The sequence below is a fragment of the Papaver somniferum genome, chromosome 5 (assembly GCF_003573695.1).
Source record: "Papaver somniferum cultivar HN1 chromosome 5, ASM357369v1, whole genome shotgun sequence".
NCBI classification, from domain to species: domain Eukaryota; kingdom Viridiplantae; phylum Streptophyta; class Magnoliopsida; order Ranunculales; family Papaveraceae; genus Papaver; species Papaver somniferum.
Window position 1 is genome coordinate 128672779 of NC_039362.1, and position 24092 is coordinate 128696870.

The following is a 24092-nucleotide window of genomic DNA, read 5'->3' on the forward strand; positions in this document are numbered from 1 at the left end:
CTCAAGCATGTTACTATCTCAAGCATGTTTATCAATATTAGTGATCAAACCTATAAGTCTTGATTTCTAGTCTACTATAGATAAGGTCTCGGACTAGGATATAAAGTGTAGTTGAGCTCAAGAACTCCATAACAATCATCATACAAGACGAAGGACTACTCAAGGAACCGGTGGATCTTAATCGACTAAAAGGTATGTGGAGACTTGAACTTATCTATCACTCAAAAGTTTATTTATATCCTATCTTGAGACAAAAGTCATTTTGCTATATAGACTTAGATTATACACATTTGCTATTTCGAGCCGAGTTTATCTCGCCTATCTATTTCTTGAAATATGTGTTGGTAAATTTTCGCTTTAGCCAAGTTCATCTTTACCTAGTGACGAAAGTCATGAAAAGTTTCAATCACTTTGAAAATTGCTTACTTTGACGAAAAATAGTTTGTGAATAACAACTATAGAATATCAACGTCCTCTAAGAATGTTTCAATGATTGAAATGAGAAATTATATTATATAACCATTGGAGGATATAAGCATTGTTGTGGAAACACATATATGTATAAGTCCTTATTCCTTGAACCGAAGTTTGCGAACTTTATTGATCAAGAGAACCGGAATGGTGGCGTGAGCCAAGCCCGCGAACTCAGTCCGCGAACTGGCGGAAGTTCTCGACCCGAGAAATTCTGCTGGAGTTTGTGAACTCCGTCCGGGAACTTAAGTCCGCGAACTTGAGTTGGTTATATCTAAAAACGATGTTTGTGAACTTATTCTTATATAAACTAAGGAATGCAAATTGCAAACCGTGGCTATATAGTTCATGAACCAATTCGAGTGAATCAAATCGTTTTTGCTTCGATTGTGTCTTGTGTAGTTACATAAGATTTCCTTGCAATTGAAAAACTCTCTAACCAGTTCATTTGAGTCACTTGAACTAGTTATGGTGAAGAAGAATATGGTTGATATGAAAGTGATCATATGGATAACCATTTGGTTGACTATTGTTGAACCCACAAATGTACAAGTTTGGGTACGGTTACACAAGCCTAGAAACGTGCATTTCATTTCTGTGTGACAAGATAATTTTCGATCTAACGGTTGAAAGATATTAGCTTGAATCTAATCAGGTTTTCATCTAACGACGAATATTGAATGCTTTGTTACCAAGCTAACATTGATTGCAAACCCTGATTTGAAAGACTATATAAAGGAGAACTCTAGTAACTGGGAAACCTAATCCCCACACATTTTATGTGATACTAGTTGTGCTAAGCTAGAGTCAATTCTCCTTTAACCTTTGGTTTCTTCTTCTAAACCAGGTTAACGACTTAAAGACTTCATTGGTATTGTGAAGCCAGACCGATACTACTTTCTTGTAGTTGTGTGATCTGATCTTGCTGTTTCTATCGTACGAGTACAATTGTAATAATTGGCTTGAGATTGATATCTCCGATAGGCAAGATATAAAAGAAATCACAAACACTTCGTCTCATCGTTTGTGATTCCGCAATATATTTTTTCGCTGCGTCGATTAAGATTATTGTGAGGTGATTGATAATACTAGGCTGTTCTTCGAGAATATAAGTCTGGTTTATCAATTGGTTCATGTTCACCTTGATTTATCAAAAGACGGAACAAAACTTGAAGGTATATTCGTGGGAGACAGATTTATCTATTACTGTAGACTTTTCTGTGTGATACAGATTTGTTTATTAAATTCTTCGACTTTGGGTCGTAGCAACTCTTAGTTGTGGGTGAGATCAGCTAAGGGGATCAAGTACGTAGCATCCTCCTGGGATCAGAGACATAGGAGCATAACTGTACCTTGGATCAGTGTGATATTGATTTGGGTTCAACTACAGTCCAGGCCGAAGTTAATTTGGAGTAGGCTAGTGTTTGTAGCGGCTTAATACAGTGTGTGTTCAAACTGGACTAGGTCTCGGGGTTTTTCTGCATTTGTGGTTTCCTCGTTAACAAAATTCTGGTGTTTGTGTTATTTCTTTTCCGCATTATATTTTGTTATATAATTGAAATATCACAGGTTGTGCGTTGTTCAATCAATTAGAATATCCGACCTTTTGGTTGTTGATTTAAATTGATTGACACTTGGATATTGGTATTTGGTACCATCCAAGTTATCTCTCTAGTATTTGATAAAGACTCGCAGATTTCTATTTGCTTGAGTATATATCAAATCGAGAGATAGAGATACAAACTCTTTGATATACTTTTTATCTAGATTGAGTCTGACTGTCTAGTTGATTCTTTAGAAAGTATGTTGGAGTTTGTCCATACAGATTGCTAAGCGAAATATTGGGTGTGGTTGTTGTACCCCCACTTTTTCAACGAGGAAACCGCAAATGCAGAAAAAACCTGGGACCTAGTCTAGATTTGAATACCACACTATTTTAAGCCGCTACAGACTCTAGCCTACTACAAGTTAACTTCGGACTGGAATGTAGTTGAGCCCTAACCAATTTCACACTGATTAAGGTACAGTCGCGTTCCTTACGCCACTGAATCCCAGCATGACTCTATGCACTTGATTCCCTTAGATGATCTCACCCACAACTAAGAGTTGCTGACCCAAAGTCGAAGACTTGATAAACAAATCTTTCTTACACAGAAAATCCCCATTGAATAGATAAATCTTTCTCCCACAGAAATACCTACGAGTTTTTGTTCCATCTTTTGATAAATCAAGGTGAACATGAACCAATTGATACACGGGACTTATATTCCCGAAGAACAGCCTAGTAATATCAATCACCTCACAATAATCTTAATCGTATGGTAGCGAAACAAGATATCGTGGAATCACAAACGATGATACGAAGATTTTTGTGACTACTTTTTATTTTACTTATCGGAGATTGAATCTCGAGAAATCCTAGAATAGATAGTACTCAATACGATAGAACAAAGTAAGATCAGAACACGCAACTACAGAGAAAATAGTTGGGTATGGCTTCAGAATCCCAATGAAGTCTTCAAGTCGTTAACCTATAATGGTTTTAGGAAAAACCTAGGTTAAAGGAGAATCGACTCTAACCACAACTAATATCACATAGAAGGTGTGGGGATTAGGTTTCCCAGTTGCTAGAGTTCTCCCTTATATAGTCTTCAAATCAGGGTTTACAATCAATGTTACCTTGGTAACAAAGTATTCAATATTTACCGTAAGATGAAAACCTGATTAGAGTCAAGCTAATATCTTTAAACCGTTAGATTGAATTGATTCACTCGAGTCAATTCATGAACATTATAGCCACGGTTTGCAAAAGATTGCATTCCTTATTATATAAATGTATTTGTTCATGGAACAAACCGATTTTAGAACTTAACCAACTCAAATATGCAAACGGGTACGCATACCTAAGTAGCCGGACTTGATCTGGGTTCGCCGGTATGCGAACGGGTACGCATACTGTCGTACTTGACAAAACACAGTTGAATTCCCGGACTTGAACTGTTAAGCTGGTACGCATACGGGTATGCATACTAAGTTCCCGGACTTCAACTATCAAACCAGTACGCATACGGGTATACATACTATGGTTCCCGGACTTGGAATAACTTGCAACAGTTAGCATACAAGTACGCATATTGTGTTATATCCAATCAATGGTTAATCGTTCTAAACTCTATTTTAATCATTGAAACATTCTTAGAAGACGACAATAGCTGTCTCACACAAACTATTAGCATCAAAGCAATTTTCAAGTGATTAATAGATCAATACGAAATATTCCGAGTCTACATCAAATGATTTTCTCATACTAATCATGTAAGATGTTACCAGGAGATTTTCACATGATCATCTTTTGACTTTCATCAAGAATAAAAGATGAACTTGGTTAAAGCGAAAGCTTACCGACACATATTTCGATAAATATGTGAGCGAGTTAAACTCAGCTCGAAATATCAAATGTGTATAAATTAAAGTCTATATAGCTATACGACTTTTGTTTCAATAGGAGATAGAATAGAAATAGACTTCTAAGTGATAGATGAGTTCAAGTCTTCACATACCTTTTGTTGATGAGGTTCCACAGGCTCCCCTTAGCAGTTCTTCGTCTTCAATCGATGAACACCGTGAAGTCTAAAGCTCAACCTACACATTCTATCATAATCCCAGACATAACTATAAGTAGACTAAATATCAAGACTTATAGTTTTGGCAACTAAGCTTGAAAAACAAGCTTGAGATAGCAACGCTTGCGAGTTCGACCGAGTAGTGCTGTAACAATCTCCCCCTTTGTTAATTTTCGTGACAAAACTATCAATACATATGGATTACAAAATAAATAAAATTTGTAGCTTCTCATCCTAATGCTTGATTTCCTTGGTTCTTCAACATTACTCGAAATCTTCGTCACTTCCAAGTACTCATGTGATTCTGAACGTGTTCAACTCAGTTTCATAGTTGTTGAATATTCGTAGCCATAAAAATAAGAAAACAATTGTTCTTAATTATTGTTATACAGTTTCATAGTATTATTACACATCATCAAAGTTCAATTGTATCACAACTTTTACAATAAAACTACAATGATATGTATCACTCCCCCGTAGTCAATACTTCATCTCACAATGAAAACCACTCCCTTTACATAATGATCTGTAAACCATATGTATTTGTAGTGTGAACTACACAATAATTCTCCCCTTTTTTGTCAATATAAATTGGCAAAGGTACGAAAACTACTGGGATCATAATGAAATTATCATATAAATACTTCATGACTAAAAGAGAACATATCAACTTTGTTTCGATGATTTCACATAGTTGAAACTTAATGTATTCATCAAGGAGTTTATAAAGATACAAGAAAACTCCTACAATATTCCACAGCCGCACTCCCCACAAAGATTTGGCAATTAACCACAAGTTCAATTAAGAACTCTCCCCCATAAAATGTCATTCCCAAAAGAAGAACAAGAGCGACCTTACTTTTGCACGAAAAGAAGGATTTCTTTGGACATTAACAAATTACATGAAACATGAATTTGTATCCAGAATACTTAATTAAATTAACCACAAGAGAACCCATGATTAATTTAATCGGAAATGCTCAACATAGGAGAACCTACGGAGCCGTACAATATTTTCACATAAAAGTGGATCAGGGAAAGATCAATACTGCAGAATATTCAAAGATTCATTCTGTTTTTCATCAATATTTGCATAATGATATCATAGGCTTAATCTTTGCAAATCAAAAGTTCATTCTATTTTCCATCTATATTTGCATAATAACACAATAGACTTAACTTTTGACCAATATGGGACAATCATAGTTCACAGACGTAAACACACATATCCCATAACATTATTTGCAATATATGAAACCAATAAAGATTAATACTGCAAAATCATCTTCCAAATAAACTTTATAATTTAAATAAATAAATCTAAAAACATTGCAAGATGAAAATCGTTGGCAATAGCTATGTGTAATCACAATATTTGCTATTCCAAACACTAGTTATCCTTCTTAAAACACAAGAATAAATCCTCATAAGAAGTTTCCTAAACAAAATAAAAACAAGCTAAAAACCAAAAGACTCCAAAACCATCAAAACCGATCATGATTTGAAATCAAAGAGCTTTTCCGGAACCCTCATGAGTCTTGAGACCTTTGAGCTTGTGATTGACAGCATCCACAGCTTCTTCAGAGAATATATCCTTTGATAAGATCTTTAACATGTGTTTTCATGAGAACAAGGTCAGAGTTAACCTTTTTCAACTCAGTTCTTAATACATAGAGACACTTCATAGTATCAACGAGCTGCAGTTTTGCTTCCTCAAAGTATTTAAGAAAATCATGAACCACTTCTGCCGAAACCATCTCATCATTCTTAACATCTTAATGAGAATAGGCATAGTAGCATGAGGTATCAGGATTTTGACCATCAACTTCTACTAGGGTTCTTTTCTTCCTCCCTTTGGGCTCGAAACCAATACCTTTATCAAGAAAACCTCTTGCAGAATCATAAGGGAGAGAAGGTGAAGACATTCTTGACAAAAAGAAAATAACCTAGAGTACGCGTACGAGACTCGATAGGTTTGGTATTTAAATGGTTTCTTAGGTATGGTAGATTTTAGGGTTTCTAAAAGTAGTTCGTGACAAGTAAACCATGGGTACCCGTACGAATACAACTCGAACCCAAAAGAGAAACAAAACTAAAACCGCAAAGTACCTTTTTACAAGGTAAAACGAATACAACAAAATTTTGCAACTTTTCAAGAAAAGAAGAAAAAAAAGATTCTCGAGACACAAACAATACTTAGGCAAAACTTATCTGTGGACAATAGTTTAGCTTTGGACGACAAGAAAATAGCTCAACTAAGCAGAAGCATTTCGCCAATAAGTATACCTGATTATAAATCTTACTCGACAGGATTTTTGTGAGTAAGAATTCAACCCTTGTGATTAATTAACACAAGTATGAGCTTTAAGCTCATCAAATGAATATTGTCCATGGTTGATCCTCTTTTTCCTTCTAATTTTTGGAGGAAACTCTTTGTGATGTGAGAAAACATCACAAAACTTACTATCATCAAGATATGAGACTAAGTTCGAATCCTTACCAGAAGAATTTTGTATGGAGGATTTTGACAGCCTGTTGATAAGATCCTTGTATCCTTCAATTATCAGATTAAGGTTTTACTTCATAGCTCCACAGTTGCTTCCACTTATTGGTACCTTTTTCACATCTTGAACATCATTCTTCACAAAAGATTGAGAAGAACCTTTCTGAAATCTTCTTGAACGATTTGTATTATTGCTACAATTGGTTCGAACGTTCGATGAGCATATTGAACTGACTTTCCTGGAAGAATTCACAGGGAGAGTGTTAAAACCAATAGGTTTAGACATCTGAATGTCAGTTACACCTTTGAGTGTTAAATATAAGGTGTGCTGAAGTCGACCAAAGTAATTGTCATTCTTTAGTTTGCTCTTTTGTTGAACATGTCCTTTTGAATCACAAAAAAGACATACTTTCTGATCACCGGAATGAGTGTGTAGCATTAGACACATCGTTAGAAGATTTCTTTCTTCCAGGAGACGTGGTAAATCCATGATCAGTGGAAGAACCAAGCACTTCTTTATTAATAGGTTTGCAGTTAGCTTCTGAAGATGTTTTCATTAGAAAAACATGATTATAACTATCCACGCTTTCTAATATCACAGCAGAGTCAGAAGTGATTGGTATGACGGACTCCACAGAACGACCTTTATCTTGAATAGAGAGATTACTCAATAGTCGTTCTATTTCAAGGGAATCTTCTTTGAGTTTAGCCTCGAGTAAGGTTCGGGAAGAACAAACAACAACATTTTCCTCACGAAGAACCTTTAATTGGGAATCACGATATTTTACCATACCAAACATTGTATTGACCTTATATTTCAGCCTATTGATTTCATCTGCCTGGATTCTAACAAGCACTTTCTTGGGGCTGCTTCCCTTTCTACTTCAGAATCAGACTCGTCTGTAAGATAATCAGGGTAACACATATCAATACTTGTCTGTTTTGTGCAAACCGCATGTTCATCTATATGTGAGATCGACAAGTCTTTCTCTTTCATAGATTTCATAGAAAGAGAACATTTATCTCTGGTGATGTGTTTGTTAGAGATAACACAATTGTCCATAGAGTCAGATTGCTATAAACACAGACTTATGAGGTCTTAAACGTGTTTGCCTGCTGTGGTACCAATTGAAAAAGCGGCGGTCTAACAACCACACCCAATATTTCATTTATGCAATCTGTATGGACTGACTCCAATATATTTCCAAGAGAATCAACTAGGTAGTCAGACTCAATCAAGGAAAATACATCCAAGAGTTATATCTCTATTTCTCAAATCAATCTGCAATCGAACATATAGGAATCTGTGAGCCTGATCAATAAGATAAATAACTTGGATGGTACCAAAGACCAATATACAAGTGTCAATCAATTTAAATCAACAACCAAAGGTTGGATTATCTAATTGATTGAACTACGCACAACCTATGATATTTCAATTATATAAAAATATAATGCCGAAAAGATATAACACCGACACCAGAAATTTTGTTAACGAGGAAACTGCAAATGCAGAAAACCCCCAGGACCTAGTCTAGATTTGAAAACCGTATTGAGCCGCTACAGACTCTAGCCTACTACAAGTTAACTACGGACTGGAATGTAGTTGAGCCCTAACCAATATCACACTGATTAAGGTACAGTCGCGTTCCTTACGCCTCTAAATCCCATCGGGACTCTGTGCACTTGATTCCCTTAGCTGATCTCACCCACAACTAAGAGTTTTTACGACCCAAAGTCGAAGACTTGATAAACAAATCTGTCTCACACAGAAAAGTCCATTGAATAGATAAATCTGTCTCCCACAGGAATACCTACGATTTTTTGTTCCGTCTTTTGGTAAATCAAGGTGAACAGGAACCAATTAATACACCAGACTTATATTTCCGAAGAACAACCTAGTAATATCAATCACCTTACAATAATCTAAATTGTATGGTAGCGAAACAAGATATTGAGGAATCACAGACGATGAGACGAAGATGTTTGTAAGTACTTTTTATCTTACCTATCAGAGATTGAATCTCGAACAAATATTAGAGAAGATAGTACTCAATATGATAGAACAAAGTAAGATCAGAACACGCAACTACAGAGCAAATACTTAGATTTGGCTTCAGAATCCCAATGAATTCTTCAAGTCATTGACCTATAATGGTTTTAGGAAAAACCTAGATGTTGACGATGGTTTTTAGCTTAGGGTTAAAATCGTAAAACCTTGCATCCGACGTCAATCTGCAAGAAAAAGGTGCCGTGAGTACTAACCTCTCCACCGGCATATTTATTGAGCCATTTGATATATTTACATGAGATTTATTCAGACTGGCGAATGTATCAACCATCCCAAACGCTCTGTAAATTTCGGCACCTCGCAAATACAAGACTCACTGAGTACTTTCCTGTGCTATGTTCCTCGGGAGAACCCTTAATATAGGTGTGGCATGGGGGATTTATGTTCGCTCGCAGCGGAGTAGCATGAACCTCCAAGTACCAAAGTTAAGGTCATCGCACGAAATGCTCAGACGGAAAGCACACTGCATTTTGTAGATAAGGATTTTTGTGGCAGCATACAAAATCCAGCCAATTATTGTGATAACTCACAAAAAGCTCATAAACCCGACTAATTTGCAAAATTAGGGTTTCGCGACCCGCACAGTACACTAGACCCCGTTGGTCGAAAAACTATGCTTAGCCAAACTAGGCGATTAAATCCGTCACAGCGCACTGGAAGTGTGGCCACGCCCTAGCTTGCCAGCCCCACTAACCATCGACCAATCAGGTCGCTTTAAATCCGCCACACTCACACAGAAGTGTAGCCACACCCATGCCTGGCCGACCCTCTTACATTAACCAACCAGGTTACTTTAAACTCGCCACAGTGTTAAAAAGAATAAAACCGCGCCAGACGGCCCGTAAAGTCAATTGGCTTCCCAAAAACGCACCAGCATGCCAAGCAGCATGCCAAACATGCCAAACACACATACCAGGCACACATGCCAGATGCACATGCCAAACGCGCCAAACATGGCCACTCACCCCGTGCGACGTGCCATATAGGCTAATTAGGGTTTCGACAAGCCAAGCCCTAATTTAGGAAAAATTTCCACACCAACGTGCCAAAAATTTTAGTAGTTATGGCTACGCGTGCAACCGTGCTAAAGGCATGCACGAGCCATGCCATCCATGCCGCAATACCGCTAGCGCAAGTGAAAGGCGCCACTGCCAATTAAAGGTAGCCATGATCGACGGCTACCTTTCCTCCTTAGATGCGATCTCAGGCATCCAAGTTCGCCACCAAACTAACAGGCTTGTGGCAACTTTTGAGCGACCATGCTGCCAAACCCTAAACTTTGGCCACGACATCAAATCCCAGTTTGGCCACGGCGCCTAATTTCGGCCACAGTGCCAAACCCTAACCTTGGCCACGCCGCCGAGCCCTAACCTTTGCCATGCCGCCAAGCCCTAGCCTTGGCCATGCCGTCAAGCCCTAACTTTAGTCACGCAGCCAAATCTTAACTTTCTCCATGCTAAACACTACAGGCGTGGCCATGCCACTGACATGCTGCTATGCCACGTCCACTGGCATGCCACCATGCCACGGCCACTGGCATGCCACCATGCCACAGGCACTGGCATGTCACTATGCCACGGCCACTGGCATGCCACCATTCCACAGCTACTGGCATGTTGCTACGCCACGGCCACTGGCGTGCCACCATGCCACAACTACTAGCATGCCGCTATGCCGCGGCTACGCCATTGGCATGCCACTATGCCATGGATACGCCACTGGCATGCCACTAGCATGCCGTTATTCCATGGATCCACCAGGCGCTACTATTCCAATGGCGCCACTTCGCTATACAACAATATGCGGCCATAATCAATGGCCACTCTTCCTCATGAGATGTAATCTCAGCCATCAAAATTCTCCACCGAGCCGTTCATCTCGTGACAAGTTTTAGGCGACTAGCCAAAACGAGCCTAGCATCACATATGCTATTTACCTACGGCAAGCCTTTCATTTTTAACTTTCCACACGTAGCAAAGTGCTACATGTTTTCCACGAAAACACTCTAGACATCAAAACATGTCACAAACTGGGGGATACTCATCAGGGTATTGGTCTGGCGGTTTACAGCGTGCGGCGTGGAATACGCCCGTTACAGAAAGTGCCATAAAGCGGGGCGGTTAGTAATGGCAAGAAGTAATGGTGTAAACGTATCCTTCATTATAGAAACATAAATTCCAGGCGTTATCCGTTACTCCCTTCTTCCACCACTCAATCGTTTCCACTTCCCACGAGACCAGGGTACGTTTTGTTGCGACTTGTATAAATAGGTCTCACCTATTTTCCACCAAACAACAAGTTTTGGTCAGGACAACAATACCACATCCAGAAATCATCTGATAGATTTCATTCAGCTAGCCAATTCAACTTTCTGATACAAGTCACAAAACACCCACACTTCCAGAATCAATTGGTCTGGTCTCAACACTTTCTTCGCTTCCCACCCTAAGACCAGCCCTTCTCCTTCACTTTGTGACCGAAGCAATCCTGGAACGACCATTTCTTGGTTTAGGCCAGGATTGTACAGATTGATCTATCGAATCAAAAGTACTCCCATGCAGTACATTGTTTAGGGTTTAGACTCGTTTCTCACCCACACACACGAAATTACCGAAAACAGCAGAAATCGTTTTCACCCATAAACAATTGGCGACCACAGTGGGAGATTAATCTCTCGGTCACAATATCTGTTTCCAATTCCAAATTTCATTCTTCAACCCGGACATCAGAATGGTAGAAGCAAACGATCCGCGCGGGGTTCAATGGCTCGGTGGTCAGTTATTACACGATGAGGAATGACTGGGGACTTCTCACAGTCACAACGGCGTCACCCATAAAACTCAGACTTACGCCCGGAAGATCCATTTTGTTGGGAGACCCTAAAAGCGAGTAAGTCTTGTTAGACAAAGTACATAATCTACTACTTCAAGTTTTCACGTAGAAACCGATAGCCATGTTACCCCCAAAAATTTCATCCCATACTTTCTACCGTCATACAACATTCACGGTTCCATGACTCTCCTGGAATATTCATGCTTCTAACAGTCATGACCAAAACGACATTATTCTAACATTCATTTCAAGGAATAATCCAAAACCCCCATAGGTAACAATTATCTATCAATCCAGAAATATCAAACCATAAACCAGGCGTTTCGTTTGCTTTTCAAAAAAAAAAAAAACCTAAGAAAAGGAAGTTCAGAAAATAAAAACATTCAAGGAAAATCGCCTAGAAAAGGCTCGTTCTTCTTGGAGAAAGCGTCCTTCATGCTTTGAAGAGCCTCTTGCTTCAGCTTCAACTCCTGGGACAACTTCTCGATTTCTGCCTCCTGTTGATTAATCAAATCCGCGGAAGGGCCATCAACCTCTTCAGCCTGCAACCTTTGGATCTCGGAAAATCCATCACAGAACCAGGAGGCATTAAACTCAAAGTTTACACACATATCCCGATGGAATTCCCATCTTTTGATTACACCTCCAGAAACAGTGTGTCCAGTCACGCCACACATGTCATGAATTGAAGATAAAGTTTCCTCCACACGCTTAACCAATGTAAAGAGACTATCAACCTTCCTGGTCATGGCGATGTCCCCATAGTTCACGGGCACACTGCATCCTCCAACCAATACATGACCTTCGAAAGGAGCCTCGAATGGAGGATCAAAAACAACACATGTGGCTGGATGTGCGACTAGCAAAGATTCATGCCCGTCGTTATGACAACATTTTCCGCCATGGGAGACACAACAACATCTTTATGATGATCAACCTCCATCTCCAGATTACCAGCGGGTACAATTTCCATGATTAGAGACATTGTTGCATCTTCATTGTCGTGAACCTCCATCTCAGAATTACTTTCAGAAGCGGCCTCCTCCTGTAAATACCACCAATTGAATATTTATTCGGTATAAGTAAATAGCCCAAGAGAAAAACGTGTGGGAGACTCACAGACTCATCTGTGGGCCCACTGGGATTGGAAGAGGACTCGCTGCCCCGCTCTGAAGAACTTTCTCCATCACCGTCAGATTCTGAGCTTTCTTCTTCTTCATCTTCCTCTTCACTGCGGAGAGGCTCAGTATCGCCAGACTTTTCTTCAGAAGGCATCACCTTTTGTCCACTTGCAAGTCTGGTAAAGGCGTTTATCTTGTTGAGACCCTGAATCAAAAGGGAAGAGATTTTCAGTGGCAACAATTCAGAATATTTATGCAAAACGACGAAATCAGGAAGAAAATCATACATACTCGCATATTAGAAGAACTAAAAGTCACAAGAGCCATCAAATCTGACTGAAAACCACTCGCACGGTTTTTAGACCTTCGCTCCTTCTTCTGGGGACTGTCCACATCCGAGCTAGGAGATTTTCGCTTAGCAGTAGAAGGCTCCCTCAACAATGGATGTTCCGCTAAAGTCGCAGGGGAAGGCTTGCCACGAGAATTTTCCACCACGTCATTCACAAATCCATGGATGGCAAGGAACTCATCCTGCATGACATGTTGTACCTGGAGGTTGTCACTGAACTTCGTTCTGAGAGCAAGAAAGGAAGACTTTTACTTGGCGCGAGAACACGGGCATCAAGGACAGCTGGCAAAAATTCTTCCGGAGCAACCGGCTGGCGAGTAAATGGGACCCCCCGGTCAAAAACCATATGCCGAGCCGCCCTATCAATATTATAAGGGACTGCCTTGAAAGACCCCCGGAAGAAAGATGGCACGTGTCCGGGGATATAGCTTCGCATAAATACAACCTCTCCAACGCTCATATTCTCTCCAGCAGAAAGTAAAGTCAAGTTCGGAGCAGCGGCGAAAGTGTTTGGCTGAACTATGGACGCGTGGACTAGAGCCCAAGAACGAAAGCTAACAACATAGGCATTGTCAAGAAAGTCGACGAGCTTTGATCCAGATTTTGGGCGCTTATTCAACCAGCGCAGTATTTTGGAGCCGCCGCAAGACTCAGGAAGTGAAGCCGACGGTTTGGGAGCATATATTGCGAAATGCTCCCACAACCATGTTTGGAGAAAAGCGACGTGAACATACGAGTCCACTTTCATATAACCATTTGAAGCCTACATGTCCGTGACCATATGATCCAAATGGGTATACAAAGAACCAAGAAACAAGCCACCAATATGAAGAATTACGCCTTTCGCTAATTTGATGGAAAATTTAATGAGGTCCCATATTATCTCCTTCTTACCAGAGCCATCATCGAAAATATCTCTGGACAGCCACAGATCTAGAAATGTAGCAACATGGAGTGTATCATCCAGCACTAGATCCGACTTCGGCTCATCAGGGAACCACTCAGACACCCACCAGCTATAGAAGCACTTCGTCTCGTAATCCTTCCGAGCGAATCCTTTTGACTTCTCGAAAAGAGTGTCACGCATTTCTTCTTCATCATCAGACAAGGTGATCTCAAGATTCCTTGTTATGGGAAGGTTCAGCAAGATGGATACACTCTCGAAAGAGATGGTCATTTCACCCCACCTACATATGGCCGTGTGAGTATCCGGACACCATCTGGAGATAAAAGCGATCAAGCCCGGGATATCTTTCCTAATTTGAAGTGTTGCAGAAGCCATGACAGCATCGATGATTTGTGCCTTGGTCAAATTGGCCCTCACACAGTCCTGACTTATCATGAATTGCATCCATCTATCAAAAGAGCGCAATGGACTCTGACAGATTTTGAATTCAATGGGAGAAGCAGGATACTCTTTCCTCTGAAGGCAAAACCGCATTACATGCCCCGGTCGAACTGACTGGACCTCTCATTCATTTTCTAAACCGGTCAGAAGGATTGCCACATACTTGGGATGGGTTTTCCTAGGCGAAGAAGACTTTGTAAAAAATCCATCATATGTGTTCGGCTTGGAGTTGTTAGCACTTCTCGATGCGGCGACAGAAATGTTTTTAGGTGACATATTAACAAAATTTCTTATACTATTTGATAGACACATTTTTGTGTTTAATTTGATCTCAATACTATATATTGTTGGCACTCGAGTTTGTACTAATTTTGGTGTTTTATGTGTTTGCAGGCACCTTTAGAAAATAAATATTTTTTGGAAAATTCGGCTCGAAAAGTTGGTAAAAGCCCCAGAGGACACGTGTTATTCGGAATCTCACCGTTGGATAAGGGGCACCTCAATTACTAAGGGGCACCCCAGGTAACCCCAAAAGGCATCTGCTATTCTCACCCCAGTACAGGATTAGGGGGAGGTCATCTTCTCCATTTGAATTTTGTTTTTGGCGGGAAAAATGGAGAACACTTCTGCAGATTTTTGATCGAATTGTTGAACGTGTTCTAGGGAGATTCAATGGATGATTTTTTGTAGATAGTTGTGATATAGCTTATTAAACACATTGTGGGCGTTTGGTTCGACCAGAATTGGCTAGAATCAGCTAAAAAATTCACGAGTTGAAAACAGGGCAGTTCGTGTATATCACGGGTTTCACGTGATTTGGAGAAGATTCAACGTGTTTTGTGCGTGCATGGAAGACCCTCACAGCCTGTTGGAGCGTGAAGGAGTTAAATATGGTAATTTGGAGGCTTGAAAATGCGTGAGAAGATGAAACATGAAAGAAAATATTCCCAGAAATATTTTCTTTACTACCGAGTTAAAGAGAATTATATGGAGTGAATGAGCGAGATTCGATGGGTCTGTTGGCTATAAATAGGTTGCTGGGGTTGAGTAGAAAGGGTGTCGAGAGTTTGGGGTCGATAGGAGAGCTCAGGAGCGAGAAATCAAGAGTTGATGAAACTCTGTTTCTGCTCCTACTGATGATGAAGAACACCAAGAACACGAAGAACAGACTCGCAGGGACAGTCGTTCATCAACAGTGAAACAGACTCACAGGCGTGGGTCGTAGGTGTGGGTCTTAGAACCACAACGACAATAGCACTTCTCTTTTATCGTTTTTTTGTGACGCTTCCTGTGGGTCGCACATTAGCTGTTTACACCATTTTCTCTTTTTCTCTTCATTGTAAACACCATTTGAGCAATAAATAAATATTTTGAGCGTGTTTTTATCATGATGAGCTAAACCCAACACTGGGACGACGGAGGAGGGTGAATTTTATACGCGGGTAAATTTATTTTATTCTTTTTTATGACTTTTGCATTAATTTAAAATTGAAATATGATTTGAATTAATTGGTTGTTATTTAATTTGATGATGTATGCTTAGCTTAGGTGTTTTAATACATCATGCTTAGGACTTACAATTGATGTTTTGAGAATCTATCTTGGAAAAATCAGAGCCCATGTTAATTTTATTGAGTTTTAAAATGTCAAGGAATATATGAATGAACCCTGTGTAGTGAATTCGGACAAATCCTTAGTCCCAGTACCTCTCTCCCATTGTTAATATTTTTGTATATATATTTTTATTAAATCTAAAAATTCCATTTCCTTCACAAGTCTGAAACGAATCTTCTTACCACTATCACTACAACAATTTTGAAAATACCATCAAATTTTGGCGCCGCCGACGCGGATTTGTGCTTAGGTAGAATTTTTAGGTTTTTATTATTTTTTATCATTCCATTTGTTATTTTTACGTCTCTTTGGTTGTGTCTTTTTATTACAGGTTTGAAGTTGGATACTAAAGACCTTGGAATCAAAGCTTAAAGCTAAAAGAGAAGGAAAAAAGACAAAGCAAAAAAAAAAAAAAAATGAAAAATGAAAAATGAAAATAAAAATAAAAATGAAACATCATTACGTTCTTTTTGTTCAATAAGGCCATAGGGAAGAAGAAATTTATAAGTCAAGCAAGAAATCGAAGAGAAGAGTTTATTGTCAAGGTTCTATGAGGTTCGAGAGTTTATCATCAACAGTTGAAGACCGAAGAATGCGTTGTTTCTACTGAGCACTGTGAGAGAGTCGAAGAAAGATGCATTTTGGTTGCTTTGTTAGTCTTCTTTCAATCTGGCACAAAATCTTTCTAGCACTGGTTTAACTCATCACACGTAATTAGTCCAGCTGTGTAGAAGATGTCCCTCTCATTTTTATCTCTCTCCTAATCTTATCCAGCTGTAAAGCAGCGGACGCATCTTACAATGTTTATCTAGCTGTGTAGCGGATATCTCTTTATCTAGCAGTGGTGTGGATGTGTCTCCCCTTTTCTTCAGTCAGCTTTAGAGCTGACACCTTTAATTTCTCTGGCATTCTACTTACTTGGAGATAGGTTGAGAATATGTATGTCCTCGTAGTCTTTGGATACTTGTGACCAATTAGGAGTAAAGCTTTTGTGGGTACACCTCTGGTAAACCCTCCGGAGACAACACTCCGCCGCTAGGGCCACCTAGCAGTTTAACGGCCTGCTACACGTGCTAAGTGTAGTCTTTTTATCTTTTCAAAAATAAATTTTGCTCGAGGACTAGCAAATCATAAGTTTGGGGGTATTTGATAGACACATTTTTGTGTTTAATTTGATCTCAATACTATATATTGTTGGCACTCGAGTTTGTACTAATTTTGGTGTTTTATGTGTTTGCAGGCACCTTTGGAAAATAAACATTTTTTGGAAAATTCGGCTCGAAAAGTTGGTAAAAGCCCCAGAGGACACGTGTTATTCGGACTCTCACCATTGGATAAGGGGCACCTCAATTACTAAGTGGCACCCCAGGTCACCCCAAAAGGCATCTGCTATTTGCACCCCAGTACAGGATTAGGGGGAGGTCATCTTCTCCATTTGAATTTTTTTTTTGCCGGGAAAAATGGAGAACACTTCTGCAGATTTTTGATCGAATTATTGAACGTGTTCTAGGGAGATTCAATGGATGATTTTTGGTAGATAGTTGTGATATGGCCTATTAAACACACTGTGGGCGTTTGGTTCGACCAGAATTGGTTAGAATCAGCTAAAAAATTCACGGGTTGAAAACAGGGAAGTTCGTGTATATCACGGGTTTCACGTGATTTGGAGAAGATTCAACGTGTTTTGTGCGTGCATGGAAGACCCTTACAGCCTGTTGGAGCGTGAAGGAGTTAAATATGGTAATTTGGAGGCTTGAAAACGCGTGAGAAGATGAAACATGAAAGAAAATATTCCCAGAAATATTTTCTTTACTACCGAGTTAAAGAGAATTATATGGAGTGAATGAGCGAGATTCGATGGGTCTGTTGGCTATAAATAGGTTGCTGGGGTTGAGTAGAAAGGGTGTCGAGAGTTTGGGGTCGATAGGAGAGCTCAGGAGCGAGAAATCAAGAGTTGATGAAACTTTGTTTCTGCTCCTACTGATGATGAAGAACACCAAGAACACGAAGAACAGACTCGCAGGGACAGTCGTTCATCAACAGTGAAACAGACTCACAGGCGTGGGTCGTAGGTGTGGGTCTTAGAACCACAACGACAATAGCACTTCTCTTTTATCGTTCTTTTGTGACGCTTCCTGTGGGTTGCACATTAGCTGTTTACACCATTTTCTCTTTTTCTCTTCATTGTAAACACCATTTGAGCAATAAATAAATATTTTGAGCGTGTTTTTATCATGATGAGCTAAACCCAACACTGGGACGATGGAGGAGGGTGAATTTTATACACGGGTAAATTTATTTTATTCTTTTTTATGACTTTTGCATTAATTTAAAATTGAAATATGATTTGAATTAATTGGTTGTTATTTAATTTGATGATGTATGCTTAACTTAGGTGTTTTGATACATCATGCTTAGGACTTACAATTGATGTTTTGAGAATCTATCTTGGCAAAATCAGAGTCCATGTTAATTTTATTGAGTTTTAAAATGTCAAGGAATATATGAATGAACCCTGTGTAGTGAATTCGGCCAAATCCTTAGTCCCAGTACCTCTCGCCCATTGTTAATATTTTTGTATATATATTTTTATTAAATCTAAAAATTCCATTTCCTTCACAAGTCTGAAACGAATCTTTTTACCACTATCACTACAACAATTTTGAAAATTTCATCACATTTTGATACTATTCCCACTTTCGAGGTAACTACAACAAAGCAAGACAAGAGTTACTACTTTGAAGAAAAAACATGCATGAAGATTTTGTCAGGATCTAGGTACAATAATCAAGAGCCAGCAACGAATTTCCTATGAAGAAGTTTTCCTTGTCCGCATGTCATGGTACTCACGGCCAAAGAGTGGGGACCGATGCTTGCTTGACGGGATATGTGTGCTGCCGCGAAAAAAAATGCTCTTGGCCGAAACAATTCAACACCACGGGAGCCATGCTCTCCACGAAATCATGCTTTTCCGCGGGAGTTGCACTCATGAACAAAGGAAACCCTAACAACTAGGTTCTATGGAAGGAGCGAATATAATTGTCCGCGCTCAAACAATTACCTAGCATGTTAATTGGTTTCGTTGTTATTCACGTTATAGCTAACCCTAATATAATATTACTGGCGCGAAGAGGAGTTATTCGTATCAAAAATATTTTGTGGAAGTCACGCCTATGGGTAGGGTTTACACCAAAACAGAAGAACAAAGAAGGAACGCTGGAATACATACCTGAAATAAGCTCGCCCGCTGTGTTGCTACTGCTTTGACGCTAGCTCCAAGATGTGAGAACAAAATCAATGCTACGAGATTAAGAGGACGGGTAGCACCTTTTATAGGCACAACACTTTTAGGGGTTTGAATGGAGGAAGGTTTCTTATTTGGTTATACACTGAAAGAGGCAGCCGGACCCGCGCTGGCAAAGCTCCATGGCGCCAACATTCCGCGTCCAAGCTAGCGCCATCAGTCCGCGTCCCAAGCCAACGCTCCATATCTCCATCTTCACTTCTCCAAGCCAACACTACGCCAACGCTCCATGGATCCATCGTCACCTATCCACGACCATTCCAAGCAAGCCACGCCATTGGCCCTTCCAAGCGGGACATGCCATTGGCCATTCCAAGATAGACACGCCATTGTCCCTTCTAAGTGAGCCATGTCATCCACCGTTCCAAGCTAGTAGCGCCAACGGCTCCACGTCTAAGCTAAGCCAATCCATCAGCGTCACGTCCAAGCCAAGCCAAGCCAGTAGCGCCAACAGTTCCAATGCCCTATCCAGCACCAACAGCTTGCATCCTCCTAGCGCTAGCTTCTCTGCTCGATAGCCGATGCACCTGCGTCCTTCTCAGCGCCAATTTTTCCGCTCTTGACAAGTGCCATCCGCAGCCCAAGCCAACTCCAACCGCGTCCTAGCAATTTCCCTAGCCAGCAGCGCCATGAACCATTCCTTAACCAGTAGCTAAATATGCCGCACTGGTGCCAACATCCCATGGCCAAGACGAATTTATGCAAAAGCCGCCAACACAAGGATCACGGATTCCTCATGACTTCCACCAAAGGTTAGTTGAATTTCCTTGGAAATCTCTTCACGTCTTGCTCTTTCGATTTTACTTTTGTCTGTCACCATCTCATGCTTACCCCGCAACAATGCCACTGTTACGTGCTAAGCAGGGGACTTAATGTTGATGGTGGTTTTTAGATTAGGGTTAAAATCATAAAACCTTGCATCTGACGTCACTCTGCAAGAAAACGGTGAGGTGAGTACTAACCTCTCCACCGGCATATTTATTGAGCCATTCGATATATTTACATGAAATTTATCTAGACTGGCGAATGTAGCAACCATCCCAAACACTCTGTAAATTTCGGCACCTCGCCAATACAAGACTCACTGAGTACTTTCATGTGCTATGTTCCCCGGCAGAACCCTTAATATCGGTATGGCATGACGGATTTATGTTCACTCGCAGCGGAGTAGCATGAACCTCGAAGTACAAAAGTTAAGGTCATCGCACGAAATGCTCAGACGGAAAGCACACTGCATTCTGTAGATAAGGATTTTTGTGGCAGCATACAAAATACAGCCAATTATTGTGATAACTCATAAAAAGCTCATAAACCCAATTAATTTGCAAAATTAGGGTTTCGCCCCCCGCGCAGTACACTAGACCCCGTTGGTCGAAAAATTATGCTTAGCCAAACTAGGCGATTAAATCCTCCACAACGCACCGGAAGTGTAGCTTACGCCCTAGCTTGCCGGCCCCACTTCCCATTGACCAATCAAGTCCTTTAAATCCGCCACACTCACACAGAAGTGTAGCCACGCCCATTCCTAGCCGGCCCTCTTACATTAACCAACCAGGTTACTTTAAACTCGCCACAATGTTGAAAAGAAGGAAACCGCGCCAGATGGCCGCAAAGCCAAATTGGCTTCCCAAAAACGCACCACCATGCCAAGCATCATGCCAAACAAGCCAAGCACACATGCCAGATGCACATGCCAAACGCGCCAAACATGGCCACTCACCCCATGCGACGTGCCATATAGGCTAATTAGGGTTTCGACAAGCCAAACCCTAATTTAGGCTAGATTTCCACACCAACGTGCCAAAACTTTCAGTGGTTATGGCTACGCGCGCAACCGTGCTAAAGGCATGCATGAGCCATGCCAGCCATGCCGCAATACCGCTAGCGCAAGTTAAAGGTGTCACTGACAATTAAAGGTATCCATGATCGACGGCTACCTTTCCTCCTGAGATGCGATCTCAACCATCCAAGTTCTCCACCAAACTAACAGGCTTGTGGCAACTTTTGAGCGACCATGCTTCCAAACCCTAAACTTTGGCCACAACATCAAATCCCAGTTTGGCCACGACGCCTAATTTCGGCCACCGTGCCAAACTCTAACCTTGGCCACGGCGCCAAGCCCTAACCTTGGCCATGTCGCCGAGCCCTAGCCTTGGCCATGTCGCCGAGCCCTAGCCTTGGCCATGCCGCCAAGCCTTAACTTTAGTCACGGAGCCAAATCTTAACTTTGGCCATGCTAAACACTACAGGCGTGGCCATGCCACTGACATGTTGCTATGCCACGGCCACTGGCATGCCACCATGCCACGGCTACTAGCATGTCACTATGCCACAGCCATTGTCATGCCACCATGACACATCTACTAGCATGTCGCTATGCCACGGCCACTGGCATGCCACCATGCCACATCTACTAGCATGTCGATATGCCACGGCCACTGGCATGCCACCATGCCACAGCTACTAGCATGTCGCTACGCCACGGCCACTGGCATGCCATCATGCCACAGCTACTAGCATGTCGCTATGCCGTGGATACGCCATTGGCATGCCACTATGCCATGGCTACGCCACTGGCATTCCACTAGCATGTCGTTATGACATGGCTCCACCAGGCGCTACTATGCCAATGGCGCCACTTCGCTATACAATAAGATGCGGCCATAATCAATGGCCACTCTTCCTCATGAGATGTAATCTCAGCCATCAAAATTCGCCACCGAGCCGTTCAGCTCGTGACAAGTTTTAGGCGACTAGACAAAACGAGCCTAGCATCACATATGCTATTTACCTACGACAAGCCTCTCATTTTTAACTTTCCACACGTAGCAAAGTGCTACATGTTTTCCACGAAAACACTCGAGACATCAAAACATGTCACAAACTGGGGGATACTCATCAGGGTATTGGTCTGGAGGTTTACAGCGTGCGGCGTGCAATACGCCCGTTACAGAAAATGTCATAAAGCGGGGTGGTTAGTAATGGCAAGAAGTAATGGTGTAAACGTACCCTTCATCATTGAAACATAAATTCCAGGCATTAACATGGGTCTCAGAAAACCAATGCGTCAAGAATCAAAAGAGGTGGGAAATCTGTTTATACAACAAACCTTGGCAAACCACTATGTGGAAAACAAGGGGAGCGGTTGGCTCACAACGTCTCTATCTAATACTAGAGACGTTCGCATCCTCATCTTTAACTTGAGAAAATGGGGTTTCGCGTCTTTGTGGCTCAAGTACTGTATTTATTGTTGTTAAGAAAGTCTTCCTCTAACACTATAAATAATGGATCTTTAAACCACAAAAGACTTGTTCTTCTAGGGTTTTAGTCGTTCACGAGCTGTGTATTTGTTATAGTCTTTTCATTCCCTAAGAAGATACAGGGTCATGGCGCCAGTGACTAGAGGCATAACAAGCAGGGATGCAGTTGAAGCAGCTAACATATATCGGTGTAAAGGAATTTCTATCACAAGGATGAAGAAAGTGAATGCTTCAAATAATGGTAAAGGTTCTTCCTCAACCTGGTTCTTTTCCTTTTTTCAAAGAGATGATAACTTCAGAAGCCTGGTAAAAGATTTTATCAGCAAAAGAAACGAGTTAAAATCTCGAATCACTTCTTCATTGGAAGAGTTAATTTACTATGAACAAATGTTATCTCTTACAACAAACTCCATACGAGAACTACAAAGAGAACTTAGTGAATTAACAAGTATTTTTGGAGAGTTGAAGGAACTGAACGATCCTGTTATTAATGGGTTCTTCAACGGTGAAAAGGAATTCTCTGAAGAGGCTCTGATGAAACTAATTGTTGCCTAGTATGTCTTCTTTTTGGTTTGGTTGGAAGAATAACTAGTGCTTGAATAGCAATGATTGTGACTACACATAGCTATTATTTTTCATCTTCTTGTTCTTTTTAGGTTTATTGGTTTTAAATTCTAAAAATATTTGGAGGATGATGTTTTTGCAGTATTAATCTTTATGATTTGTGATATTGCAACTTGTTATGGGATATGTATGTTTGCGTCCGTGAACTTGAAGGTCCCATACTTTGTCAAAAGTAAAGTCGTTCGTGTTCGGTATTCACGTACTGGTAAAAGGATGAATGGACTTTTGACAAATAAAAAAGTTAAGCCTATATTGTCAATTATGTTGATGGAAGATAGGTTAAAATCTTTTGTTTTCAAGGATTATGTCTATTATTGTTGTTATGCAAATAATGATTGAAGATAGAATGAATCCTTGTGTATTCCGCAGTATTGATCATCCCTGATCCATATTCGTATGTATTACTGTGAGGCTCTGTAATGTGTCTTATGTTGAGCACGATACAACCAAGTTGATTATTTTTGATTAGCTTTGTTGGTTGTTCCGTAAAGTACTTTATGTTGAGCATTTTGAACTAAATTAATCATCTTGTTTGGTTATTTAGTTATTGTTCCGTAAGTTTTCTTATGTCGAGCAAAATAATTGACAATTATATTGATTACTTTCGTAATTAGTTTAGTTGTATATTCCAATTAGATTAATTATGGGTTCTCTTATAATTAATCTAGTTGAGTATTTTTGTGTCTCCATGAGTTTTCTTATGTTGAGCACAAACAATTGAATTGATCAATTTTTGTATTTAATTTGATTGCGTATACCGATTAAATTAGTCACGAGTTTTACTTGTGATTAATTTGATTGAGTTTTTGGATATAAAAAATCATTCTTATGGTTTTTGGTGTCCAATAAAATCCTTCTTTTCTTTCGAAATTAAGGTCGCTCTTGTTGTTCTTTCGGGAATGACATCAAATGGGGGAGAGTTCTTTTGAACTTGTGCTTAATGGTCATATCTTAAGGGGTGTGCGGCTATGG